Source organism: Diadema antillarum, unplaced genomic scaffold (genome assembly GCF_040938485.1).
Source record: "Diadema antillarum isolate AM-2024a unplaced genomic scaffold, OU_Dant_1.0 scf00000144, whole genome shotgun sequence".
Classification (NCBI taxonomy): domain Eukaryota; kingdom Metazoa; phylum Echinodermata; class Echinoidea; order Diadematoida; family Diadematidae; genus Diadema; species Diadema antillarum.
Window position 1 is genome coordinate 676524 of NW_027271033.1, and position 14832 is coordinate 691355.

General features: G+C 40.4%; 1 pseudogene; it reads right to left on the reverse strand.

Moving 5' to 3' along the window:
- LOC139721494 (uncharacterized) overlaps window positions 1–14832 on the reverse strand; it is a 188909-nt pseudogene that overhangs the window by 113617 nt on the left and 60460 nt on the right.

Below are 14832 nucleotides of genomic sequence, written 5' to 3' on the forward strand. Positions count from 1 at the left end.
TTATGTAACTTCAGAACCGTACCCCCGGGCGTCACAAAGTATGGGAAACTCGAAAAAAAAAAAGTCATAGAGCATCGCGGCGAGAGCATTGCGTGTTGCAGAGTAATCGCGCGAAATGTCGAGGAGGGGGGCCTTTTAGGCCCCCCCCCCCTCGTCTTTTTAGGGTTAAGCAGTATCGTAGAGCTTGGCTGGATTACAGCAGGAATACAGCTAGGCCTTTTTTAAGGCCAACAGCGATCTCAGCGGGGAAACAGACCTTCAACCCCCCACACACAGACTTGCCCTGCTCCGGTATAAAACCAGGGGCAGAGCTACTCAGTCCAAGCCAAGCCAAACACGGCGTCACAGAAAAAGTAGCTGCACTACCCAAAGAGATAAGTTGCAGGCCTAGCTGTTGTAGAGATCGACAATCTACTCATAATGCACAGTCAGATTATGACAACAAACATGTAGATGTTCCACTAGACTTGCCCGTTGGGGTTGACTGAAGCATGTTAGCAAACAGTAGAATCTTATTACCACTGACCCTTTCATACTTGAGACAATTAGTGGTTACAAACTTGAATTTCAAATGGCAAAAATTTCACCTTGCAGAGGTAGACTGCCTTACCACTGGAGGGTGGGCACTCCTGAGGAGAACAAAACTGAAATTGAAATTAAAAAGTAGGCCACGAAAGGCATAATCACAGACCGACAACATATGGCAGGAGAATTTGCGTCCAATATTTTCACATGCCCCCCCCCCCCCCAACAAAAGTGCGGACATACTCCTGATTTTTGATCTAGTGTTCAAGTGTCACACACAAACACACTGCTATAGCTTCTGACTACAAGGGTTTCTGGGACGAACACTGAACTAGGGCTTTCTATACCTCAGTTGGTAGAGCACCGGTCTAGCAATCCGGAGGTCTCGGGTTCGACTCCCAATGGAATCCCGGAAAACCTGACCGTAAAGCTCTCTCTTGAGAAATGTCAAGACATCAGTGCAGTACATGCAGATGTACTAGGGAAACAAAGCCTTACTATACAACAGGTGGCACAGGTCATTGGGAAACTGATTGCTGCTTTTCCTGCAATTCAATATGCCCACCTCTTCTACCATAGCCTAGAGAGAGACAAACTTTTGTGCTGAAGTCAAGTAAAGGGCATTTCAATAGACCTATGAAATGTCCGAAGCTTCTACACAAGAATTAACTTCGTAGTTTGATAACATTCTCTGCCAATCAGCACCCATGAGTCAAGATGGACCAGCTTTAGAGTTCCATACTGACACCGGAGGGTAGAATGGGGTGGCACTAAATTTAGCTGTGTAACTGGTGGAAGATGGGATGATCATGAGAGAGTGTATGCTCAAAACAATGAAATCAATTATCTTGAAATATTGGCTGCAGGGCTTGGTTTGATTCTCATGTGCTTAAAAGAACCAAGAACAAAACAGCTGTAGCCCACCTGAACAATATGGGAGGCATTAAATCACAACCCTGCTACAGGGCACCATGAAACATATGGGTCTGGTGTATTAAAGGAAGGAACATCTGGATCACAGCAGCCCATTTACCTGGTCATGACTCTACAGAGGCACACCGAGGATCGAGCCCAAGCTTGCCACGATCGGGCCTCTTGGGTTATGCTGCCTCTGTCCAACTGGATTCTGAATCAGACTTGGACCTAGACTATCATCGCCCTACTGTGGCTTCTGGTTATTGGAAATGTCACATCTCATGTTTCACCAGTTAGAGCTTACAAGTGGTGAGAAGGCTACTACTCTCCAGTCTGCCTCAGAGAGAAGCTCTATGCCTGACACTGAAGCCATTTCGGACTCGGCCAGGTCTATGACTACGGGTCCCATACATACGGACAGTTCAAACTTGAGACAGGGAAAAGACTCTGGTTCCCCAACCACGGCAGCCGTGCTCATTACTACATATTGCCTCCAACTGAAAGCCAAACCAGGAGAACATCACACGGTTGCACAACCCATCTTTTGTCTGGAGTCGGATTTTGGCTCTAGCAAAGGCAAAACAGCGTCTATGCGCCCAGCTACATTCCAGACATACCTCCTTACTGCACAACGAGAAGCGGACAGACTGAACATCTCTGCCATTGATTGCAAACACATCGCTGATCTCCTAATACAGATTTCTGAACTACAATTTGAGCCGGCAGCGCAGACAGCTTTACTCATCACAAGGATCAAAAGAGCACGGGTTTTTGAACAACTGCAAATTGAAAAGAATGCAACTGCTCTCCTAGAAAGACTCCCAGTGAAAGGAGAGGATCTGTTTGGGGAAGATTCCAAAAAATCTTGGACTTGTCTCTCACAGCTGCCTCGATGGCTGACAAGACGGTCTACAAACTATCGGCCACATCAGCCTACCACTCATCCAAGACCCACCCTGACACCCGATATAGGGAGGCTAATAGTCATAACCGCAATGGCCCACCCAGACCCCTCCAAGGGAGACAGGAAAATCGCCCAGGGGGAAACACAACAACACAAGATTTTTTTGTGACCATTCCAAGCAGCAACCAAATCGTCCACCCTTCCAGGGCTGCCAACAATTCTGACTGCATTCCGAGACCACAGCGGGAACCCCAAGCAGTAAGGGGGAGACTAAAACACTTCCAGAAAAATTGGGATGACATCACTCACAACAAGTTCATTTTAAACAAAATTCAAAATGGCTACATGATCAGAATAAACCCAAAATACCGCAAGGCTCTTTAAGATGGAAAGCCTTACAAAAATTTTACCCCGATACATCAATTTCAAATTCAAATTCAAATTCAAATTTGAATTTGAATCACAAGGAGTGGGCCTCTGCCATAGACGTTTCCGATGTATATCTTCACATACCGGTGGCCCCACTCTCTCAAAATCTGCTTGGTTTTGCAATAGGAAAAAGAACTTATGTTCTTCAAGTTCTACCATTTGGTCTTCCATCATCCCCATGAGTATTCACTGTCATTGTCCGATTGGACAGCAGCACTAAGAAAAAGAGGGATAGAATTTTTTTGTTATCTTGACGACTGGTTAATACTGGCACCTTGAACGGGGATGCGGAGAGACCACCTGCACACCACGATCTCCCTTGAGAGCAGCTTAGGTTTCCTCATAAACTGGGAAAAATCCAAAATCAACCTGACTCGGGCCCCAGAATTCCTGGGGGCGGTCATTGACATTCCACATATACGAGTGACACTGGCTCCACACAGAAGGATAAAAGTAAGAGCCATGGCGAGTGCCCTCGTATCACCTCAGGAATCCTCGGTCAGGGATTGGCAAGTATTTTTAGGCTTGCTAGCCAGCCTGGTAGACATGGTGATGCAATATCGAATAAGGATGAAAGTTCTACAACCACACCTCTTAAAATTCAAATGCCCCCTTGCGTAGAGAAGGCAAATGGAAATTCCGATGACGTTCATGACCCAGGAGGCGATCAAGTGGTGGATTTAACTGCACTCTCTAGAGGCAGGAAAACCCTTCTGGGACCCCCACCCGATGCTGACTATTCTGACAGATGCATCCAAACAGGGCTGGAAAGCTGTTTTTGATTCGAGTCAAGCCGGGGGCCCCTGGGACCCGCAGAATAAGGGATGGCATATCAACAAACTGGAAATGCTTGCGGTCAAACGTGCACTCCAACACTTTCAGGTGATAGAGGGGAAATCAGTCCTCATAAAATCAGACAGCAGAACAGTAGTGACCTACATCAACCGACTGGGGGAACACGGTCACGCACGCTTTGCACCCTTACACTAGAAATCCTAATCTGGGCCAACAAGAGAAATATCCATATCTGTGCCTCACATATCCCAGACAAGGACAACTACATTGCTGATTGTATCTCGAGGGGAAGCTACCTTCCGACAGAGTGGATGCTTTAACCTGGTGTAGCAAAACAAATGTTCAACCAGTGCGGCCAACCATCCATCCACCTATTTGCCTCAGCCCTGAACAAACAACTATGAACCTACTGCACAAAACACAAGGATCCCATGGCTCTGGCAACAGATGCTTTCTCGATTCCATGGAACAATGTTCTGGCCTACGTGTTTCGTGTTTTCATCAGAGTGTTAAACAAGATCCAGGAGGATCAAGCGAATGTGCTACCAATTGCTCCATGGTGGCCCCGATGACCTTGGTTTCCAACCCTTGTGAGCCTTCAGAGAGACACACTGATAATCCTCCGAGACACACCGATAATCCTCCCAGTCAGGGAGGACACCTTGAACGAACAACACAGTATTACCTAAACCCATCCAATCTGAGGCTAACACTGTGGCAAATTACAGGAATTCGGCAATTGAAGCAGAGCTTTCACCAAGAGCTGTCGATTTTACAACACAGTGCCTCCAAGTGTCAACAAGATCAACTTACGACTCCCGACTGGTGCACTAGAGGAGCGATAGAAGAGGATATGAGGTTAGCATGGCCTTTTACAGTAAGAAGTGCAGGGTTTCCTGTTATGCAGTAAGGTGAGTTCTGTGAGGATTGTCTGCTTCACAGACCCTTTTTTCTTGTTTCTCTCTACCAGAGATGAACCTTTGCCAGTTTTTAAGCACGTAGGGAATGGAATCATAGCAATATGATATAGGCAAGTGTAGCTACTTTAGATCTGATTTTCACTACTGAAAATTCATTTTCAAGTATCAGAGAATGCTAGCACCTGCAGACTTACTTATTTTGAAGCAATTGACGATGAACATATTACTGGCTTTGAAATTCGCCCAGAGGGTACAGACTTTTCAGAGCCTGAATCTAGACAACATGGTTCTTAAACAATCTCTGGTGTTATTAAAAGTCAATGAACATCTAGACCTGGGAATTTTGGATTGGACATACTTTTGAAAGCGCACCCCCGCACAGACATTTGTGTGTTGTTACATACATTAATGCCTCTCTTCAGAGAACCAAAGAGATCTGAGGAGAGGAACATCTCTTCCCTGCAAGAAAATAACAGCACAGTCAATTTCTCAATGAATCAACCAGATCATGACTAGCGCTGGCATTAACATGATCTTCAGTGCGCACTCAACCCAGGCAGCTTCTAGCTCAGCAGCAAATAGAACAAATGCACCAATACCTCTGATCCTTGCCAAAGGTGATCCAAAGAGCAGACATTTCACAAATTCTATGACAAGCCTCTGCAAGATGATGGAAAGTGTCTGTCACAGATGATTACGAAGAGAAAATGGCCTCAGATCTGGGTATGTAATTGTGGCCTATTTTCTGCTTGCCATTTGTTCAAACCCAAGATGGTTTAGTTTGGAACAAATGTGACTTCTCTGCTACAAAATCTCAATGTGAGTTCTTGTGGAAACTCACAAAAGAGAATAAAAAGATTAAAAGAAAACTTATCTATTTGATCTTTATTTTACGAGGGAGTTGGAGAAAGAATTCACAGTCCCTCCTCTCCCTCCCTGTCATGAATATCATCTCAATGTGTAGATCAACTTCAAGTAAGTTCTCAATCTTTCCAGACTGACAGACGCTACGAAGTATGACTAGCTCGCATTAAGCAGGCTCTCACTATGAATTCTTTCTCCAACTCCCTCAAAAAGTAGAGATCAAACTTTAAAGTGGTAAGTTATACCATATTTTGCACAATAACTTTTAATCATAAGCTTACAATCCTTTATGGAACAATGCAGGGAAGGTTATTTCTAATCTTGTGAGGTTGTATAATCAATACCGAAATTCCTCAGGTAATGCTGTATCTCTGAAATCAAGAGAATTTCTGCTAAGTGACACATATTTCTGGCACGACTAACTTGATATGTCTATTCATGTGCAATCAAAATTAATCCAACTAAATACATTGTCAAGTTTAATATGTTGTAACTGCTCTCTGATATTCTCTTCATGAATAGCTAAATTCCCATTGAAGTGAATGTGAAATTCAATTTTGCATTAGCTGACATGTTACCTGTTCTTCTTTCTTTTTCTTGCGCTCAAGTTCCTCCTCATATTCCTTCTTGATACGCTCTCGTTGTGCTGCAAGACGTCTCTCCTCTTTCTCCTCCTCTAACCTTATCTTCTCCTTCTCTTCAGCCTCTCTCCTCTTCTTTTCTTCAACCTGTTTATTTAACAAAATAGAACAGACAAGTTAGTACCTTTAAGAGGCCATAGAATTGCTTTGCATATACAGGTTTTGGTAAATGTGCCAAACTGCTCCTGCAGGATTCAGGTAAGGGCAGTTTCAGTTCAGTGATAAGGCATTAAATGCTGTGACAGGCTGTAGCTCACCAAAAAGCTTCTGTGGTCAGGTACTGTAAACGCCATATATTTCGCAAGTGTAAATTTTTGCGAATCAGGAATTCCCAAAGATTTCACGAGTGGTTAGATTCGCGATCATGGAGTCCTGTACTGAACCGAGAGGTTTAAATGCGTATGTCACATTCACATCGGGATCGGAGTCAATATTTTCGCGTATCTTTAATTTCGCAAATAGCACCTGACTCGCGAAATTCGCGAAAATAAAAACCTCACGAAATATTTGGCGTATACAGCACTTCTTGCTAAGAGGGCAGTGTGTCATTTGTCCTCTGTGACAACACACTGTGTTTAGTAGAAAAGAAGTCTAATTTGTCTGGTATTCATATATGCTCTCCAGGTTGAGTCCTAATGGTCTATGATAATTGATCTCCTGCACTACATTATAATTGATCTCCTACACTACATTATAAAAAAGCAATCCTAAATTTGCAGCCATTTCCTCAAGCAAAATATTGACAAATTATACAAGCAAAATACTCGGATCGCCTAAATATTGACAAATTATATTCATGTTGTTTTGTTGGCTAGCCCAGACAAAGTGTGAAGTAAAATAGAAAGAAGTATAAGTTGTCCACTTTGACTGAGTAACAGTTTCTAACAGTCAAACCTATCTACAATGACTGCTCAAGGAAAACATGAAAAAAATTTGATTCTTAAAAGATGTGTTTCCCCGGCAGAATGGAGCATTTAAATTCCCATTCAGGTTCTTATCACATTCACTTCTGTTCAATTGATTGGTCAGTAACTACCAGGAAAGGCTGGATGACTATCAGGAAAGTCTGATATCATCCACCACAGACAAGAAACAAATGTTGGTTGGGTCGTTGCCAAGAAGTGTTCCAATCAGATGTATTGGGCGATGACAAAATTGTGGTGGGATTTTGAACTGTACATCCTCAGGATAGTAAATTGGAGCATGACAATGGCACAATTTCAATTGAAAGCATTGAAGATTCATGATCATCTTGCATATGTCCATTGAATTCATCCTTTCATCTTCAGCTAATCATGGAGGGATGAGTTTTGACCCGACTCAATTACCCATCATGACAATATGTCGTTGCTATGAAATGCGCATTTACAGGTTGCATGATTACCGTGCACACTGGCAGTGACTACAGATGCATTCCATCACAAACAGGTTAGTTTTGAAATCCGTTTGGCCAGGAGCAGACATATAATCTTGTGTGTATATCTGCTTAAAAACCGTATTCTATAGTTTAACATCAATATCGCATCCTGGTCGCTGATGAAGAATGTGATGACTGACCTGTTTGGAGCTTTGTTTCTTAAAAAATGTGCTTCCCTGGCAGCCTGGAACATTTTAATGCCTATTTAGGTTCTTATCTCTCTCTCACACACACACACACACACACACACACACACACACACACACACACACATATACATATACACACACATACACTGTATATATCAGGGCTTGAAATTAACTTTTTCTCTTCTGGCCCAAAAAAGATATGTGGTGGCTTGAAACAAAGGCAAATGTAACAATCCATTTTGAATTTCAGTTGCCCAACTAGGCCACTAAGAGAATTTTTGTAATTTGGTGGGCCGACATCTTTAGTGGCAACTGGGCACCAATGTTGAGCCCTTTATATAGTGTACATATCTACATATGCTAGCTCATATACTTCTGTACATAACATCCTTTCTGTCAACCAATCACCCTCCAACTTGAAATAATCACCAAATGCTTTTAGCTATAGACAAGTACTGTGAATGTCAATATTTTTGCAAGATTAAGTTTTCACACTGAGCAGCTCAAAAACATTCGCAGTTTCTTGAATTCATGCGGTGTAACTGCTTAATACCAGTACTTGAATGTTTTCATCCAATTAACAGAAAGAAACAGAATTTATTTGAACACGTCCCTGCATAAAAATTGATGTGCTGCCCAATCCATTTGAATATATTGCCTTGCACAGATACTAATGTGCATAAATGACTACTACTTGTGCACATGCACACAGACAAGCGCTCATACCAGGGAGGCATCCCTGAAGAAGCCCACGATTGAACCAGTTAAAACTGTCAGAGAAAATTGTGAAGATATTTTCATGGATTATAGAATTCATGCAAGCCAATTTAGTGTGAAATACGCAAAAATTAATGTACTGCAAAAGTTTCTGTGATTACAGGATCAGTGGTATCTGTTTGATGCCATATGGTCAACAAAGGCAAGGAAAGCCAGTAACTTTGTGGGTGCACCCTGATGGTGGTCTTTGTGCACTGTTGTCAGTTGTCCAGGGGAAACCAAATCTATGGTCACCGGTTGAGTAAGGCAGGTAGTCACCGTACACAGAATCTAAAGTACACACACTTTTAAAAAAATCAATTAATTGTATTTCCATGTGGTGATTATATGCATATGGTCGCTGGAGCAGGTTTGACTGTATTCTGAACATTAAAAAACTAGATATATCGCTACGGCGACTGATATGCCTCCGCCATAATGCATGGTTCTCCTAATAGGTCTATAGTACAATGTCTTGACAATGTGTGATGACAGTTTCAAACAATTGGCAAAATATTAAAATGACAGGTTTGACACAAATGTGCTGAATGTTTACTTTCCTAGAACTAGGTTCAATTGGATGAATGATTAAAATGTCAGAGCGCAGGTATTTGGGTTCCAAAGAGAATCACTGTTAGGTTGAACATGCACAAATATGTAAGTTTCATGATGATACCTTGAGTTACTTTTGAGATATGGAGGAAAAAGTGCAATTCAGCACTTTCACTTGACCTTTGACCTTTTGACCTTTGACCTTTTGGCAAGAAACTTCCCACAGAATATATATTGGGTAATACATGTATACATAAAGTTTAAAAAAAAAAAAAAAACCTTCATTCATCGCATAAATATAAGGAAAGTAGTGATATTTTGAGGAGTTGACCTTGACCTTTGACCCATGACCCCCAACTTCCCTAGATAATCACTGCCCATCGGTACAAGCATATATACTAAGTTCCATGAAGATACCTTGAACCATTTGCGAGATATGGAGAAAAACATGAAATTTCACATTTTTTTTCACAAAATAACCTGTGACCTTTGACCTTTGACCCTGTGACCCTAAAATCCACACAAAGTATTATCCCCCAAGGATATACCCTCATACCAAGTTTGAAAAATGTATGATTGTGACAGACAAATATCAGTAAACTCTGACCTGCTGTCTTAGCATCTCCTGGTACTCATTCCTGCTGGCATCTGAAGAGGGGTTTGGAGCAGCTGTTGTGATTGGCCCCTTTAATTTACCATATGCTGGACCAGCTCCAACTGCTCCTCCCCCACCTGCTGCAGCTGCTAACAAGGGGGAGACATCTTGGCCTGCAGCTGCTGTGAAGTGAGGGGTACAAACATTAGGATAAAATTTCAATTTCTCTCTCTTTCTCCACTTATTATTACATGTCTATTACGCATTTTTTTTTCTCTTCTACTACTGCTTGTACTAAATAATGATGGAAACACACAAGTGTACACACAAATATCATGTGAAAGTTCACACAGTTATATACAATTTTATTACTACTTTTTTTTGTACTATAAATATTTGCAATGTTACTAATTCATCACTGATATCTTTATGACATTTTAAGTTACTATTACTAGACATAAATTATGCTCCCTGTTATCATCAGCACCAATACTGCAATTGCTTTATTACTACTCTGAGCAATTTGTGTTATTATCAGTATTAGCACTATTGTTTACTTCAAGCATAATGATGTTGGCAAGAGTCTATTTCCTCTACTTAAACCTTGTAGTGTATCATCACAATGATGAGTAGTATCTCCATGGACACAAACCTGGGTTTGTGGAAGGGGCATCCTTGGTGCCAGCATACAGCTGAAGGTCCTGTCTGGAGGGGTCAGCCAGAAGACTTTCATTTCGGTTATGAAGCTGCTTCAGGTCGGCTGAAATCATCATGATTATTGAAAGGTAATAGGGCATGTGACAGTCATACTTCCATAAACTTGGTATGTAACTACATTGCTTTAAATGTAGATATTGGGAGAGCAGCTGTTGCATGGAGAACAAATTACTTCTCTTTTTTTTTCTTATTATATAGCATTCATGAGCGCGTTTAAAAAAGAGAAAACTGAAACACAGTTATGCGATTCATTTATAGGAACTAGAAGCAACGTAAAGTGCTCAGGAACTTAGCTGCAACTGACAATTAACTTGCCATTAAGAGATATCAATTTAACATCCAACCATACAATACTACCCTCTGCAGTTACAGTATGCTACTAAAATGTTATCTGAGGAATACAATGTATATCTCCTGAAGACATTGATTGTTTCTGTGGGTAAAAGTTATTGTTGTTGCTGTTTACTAGCTGCAACACAAAGTTGGACAGTCTTCAAGTGAGAGAGAGAAAAAAAATGTGATTATTACACTGCTAAATATGGCATTTCATTATTACATCGTATGTAATTTAACAAAGCAATGAAAAATTGTACATGCACATTCAAATCTGTTTATAGATCTACTGATAATGGTACTATGTGCCATCATGTCTTTGCTTATTTGTTCAGACTCACAGCTTGATTTCAACAATTCAATACTATGATGCAGGATGATGTACAAAATTCACTATCAGGAATATAACATAAGCATGTCTAGTGAATGAATATATGCTGCCAGAATGAGAAGGCTTGCTCAATCAGCAAAATGTGTCTAACTTACCGACAATCTTTCCCTGCTTGTCCCTCATGGGTGCCCCACCACCACCTTTGCCCCAAGGGTCGTACACCTCCATCTCCCTCTCCTTCTGAGCCTCATACTTGGCCTTCTCTGACATGGCTGCTAGCTTTGTGGTTTCCTTTTCCTTCATCTGGGGAATGATTTAGCAAGTGCGTAATGAAATCTTATAGGAATGCATCACAGTAAATTGTAAGATAACAAACATATTTCAAAACAATTGAAGAAGTGAAGTCTAACACTGGAAATAGTCTTGCTACAGACAGTGTATGAGGAAAGGGATACCTTTTGCAACCTACACGGTGTGTACCTCTCTATCTCAATGTGACATACTGTAATGGAGAAATTCTGATGTATACACTTGGTCAGACACAAATGGAGTTTACACACCTACTTGGATGAGAATCAAATTTATGGTAAATGTAGATGAAAGCCACAAATACTCCTATCAAGGTAGCAAGTCAAAAAAGATTGTGCATATGATGTAAAAAACAGTATATCACAGGAAATGGAAGATTATCAGGACTATTACTGAAAATATTATGTTACCAGCTACAAAGAAAAAAAAAAATTATTTAAGATCAAATTTTCAAAAGTAGGAGTATCAACAACATGGAAACACGTATAAGTTTAATGATTAACTTCTTTTGCTTTCAACAACTATGTTTTCATTTTTCTCATGAAAGGAATAACACAAAGGCACAGTTATACAGTCATGTATATTTGATCATCCTGCCACAACTAAAGTTCTAGGTTTGTGATACCGGTACATAGATTTGCAAGTACTAAAAAAAAAGCAACAACCCAAAACCAACATCAACCCCAAAACAGTTTTTGTTCTTCTCTCTCTCTCTCTCTCTCTCTCGCTTCTTCTCCCTCTCTGTTTGTTTGTTTGCTCTCTGCTGCTGGTTCTCCAGCAAGTTCATTATAAATCAATCTGGAAAAAAAGCTGGCCTTCTCTTACTATACTCTCAGGACAGAATAGAGTCAACCCCAACAAGATAAGTATACATTCATTTGCAACAAAAACTAGCATGTATGTTGCCATAGACAAACATTTACCTGCAGCAGGAGTTGTGCTCTGTAGGATTTGGGGTCTGCCTGTGACCTTGGACTGAGCTGATCATCACCAATAAAGTTCTTGATCGAGCTTTCACCTCTAAGATGAGCAGCACTAAAAGTAAAGAAACAGATACAATGTAACGACACATGACTGCACATAAAATGATTTGCAAACAATATAATCCTCCTCCCAATGCTTAAAACATCAGAACACTGGACGGCAGTATCTTAGAATACTGACTTTATAATGAATCAGCTAACATGAAAGCTTTGCCTAAAAATTCCCTATTTTTAATACAGAAAGTTAATTGAGCTATATTCCTGTTTTGTACTTTAAAACCCTTCTGCATTAAACATACTTTAAAGCTATATGTACAGGTTTTATTTTCCTTTTCAACACTTATACATTGTACCTTGATGCATGTGTATTCTGTATCACAGTTCTGTCTTTTGAATTTTAATAAACTGGGGGAGAGGTCAAAATCGGTAGTATGAGAGCATAAGCTACATCACTAAATGTTCATGCACTAACTCAGGTAGTATGTGAATTATATGCAGCCAAGAAACTATGCTACTCGCCAACAGCAACTGAGATATGCATAAAGGAGGAAGAGCTTACGTCTGCCTTGTGATGGCTGGATTTGTGAAAGTCTGTCCCTGCTGACCAGCACCTGGAAGCATTTGATTTTGTTGTTGTTGTTGTTGCAGCAGTTGTTGTTGTTGTTGTTGCAGAAAGAGGTAACGTTCCATCAGAGGGGATGTGAGGTTGGGTGCAGGAGGCACAATGGTGGTAGCAGTGGCAGCAGTGGGATGTGGAAGGCCGTGAATCATACCTGTGTGACAGATAACAGCAGTTTACAAGGCTTTACTTTCATCAAGGATTCTTTTCTATGTCTCCTCCAGTATCTAGTTTGCATGGCACTTATTATCCTGTTGAAGATGAGTCTTAAGTGTACTTGGTCAAGTGTCTATGGGGAATGTGTGTTGTAGCAAAATCAGCCGATTTCAACAGATTAAAATGATTGCATAACTCAAAGTGGGGAAAGGGCATAACAAATACCCCACATTATCACTACTTTTAATTCACATCATCTAATGTAACATACCAGCCAGAACACTGAAATGACATAATATATGTACAGAGCAAAACAAACATTTTGAAATTGAGAGTTACATCAACATTGACAGGGGAGGTACAAAAATAAATCTCAGTTTACTCATGATATATTTTGCATTCATGTAAGCAGATCACTGAGGTGCATCATGCATGCACAAATGTTCAAAGCTGTTGAATCTGTATCTCAATCTTTCATATGTTGTACATAAAAAAAGTGCCGACCAACTACTAGTTGATTGGACACGAAACCAGGATATGCAAAGCTCACACTGACTGAAACTTGACAATTAAGACTTGCAATTGCACCCAGTAGGTGGTACAAAACATTTAAGAAGAAATTCCTTTGTCTATTGTGGAAAATCTCCTCAGGTAACATCAGGCATCTGAACATCAAACTGAAAAAAAAAGACAGTTGTTACCACATTGTTGGGGGTAAAAAATACAGAGAATACAAAGACATTTTCAGGAAGGGAGAGAATAAGTGTGCTGCTGTAAGACTGGCTGCCTTCATCAAATGTTGCTTCACATCAAATACGTCTAGTCTAACACCTTAAGAAAGATGAGCTTGAATCCTGCACCTGCATCATCTGAATGGAAACATACTGTTGAGTAGCTAACACAAAAGTCTCACAACTCTGTCTGAGAAGAGGCAAAGTTCACACAGAAAAGCAAGAAAGAAAAGAAGGGTGTCACAACATTCAACAGTGCATTGTTGACTAGCAACATTTCTACACATTATGCATTTGACCCAGGTATCTTGATGCAAACATACTATGCTGCCCTCATTTACATTTTGCCAGATATGAAATGTCAATTGTTCTGTGAAATATGACATACTGTTGTAATGGCTATTTGATCATTTTTTTTCCTTGCTATGACCTATTTGCCTCAGCATTTCAGCTCTGACCTAGAATATATATTGTTTTGAAGTCTACAAATAGCCACACACTGACATATCAAACTACATTGATTTAAAAAAAATGATGTAATGACATGAACAGAATGTCTTATTTGTCTGTCCTTGATTTATTCTGGGAATTAGTCTGGACCACTGATCTCTTGTATTCACTAAATATTGCCTTACTACTTCAAATAATATGTGTACCTTGCCTTGCCATATATCATTTCACTAATGGAAAACACTTGACTTCGATCACATATTCACCAGATGTTGCTTAACCCGTTGAAGAAGAGTCCAAAGAATACTCGGGCAGGTGTCTATGGGAAATGTGTGTTACAGCAAAATCAGTCTGTCCTCAACAGGTTAAAATCTAATAAGTTGTATGACCCCATCTTCATATAACCATGTACTTACTAGTGATGCAAAAACAGATATACCTCATATATGCTATTCCATAAACTCTTTAATAGCTAGTAACTTTAATTTGGCCTTCGATTTCTGATATTCACCAAAGTTTGCCAAAACCTACTGCAGAAATTCTACCCCTCCCTTAATTATTGCACAGACTGTGTTAAGAACAAGTGAAATGTTAACAGTAAAATCAAACTCAGTGATTTCAGAGGGATTGCCAAATCACATGACATACCATTGAACATTCCCTAAGATATTGCACAAGAGAAATTTCATCCTAAATGTCAATTTGCTAAAATTCTGAATTGATGCAGATTGCAGATAGACA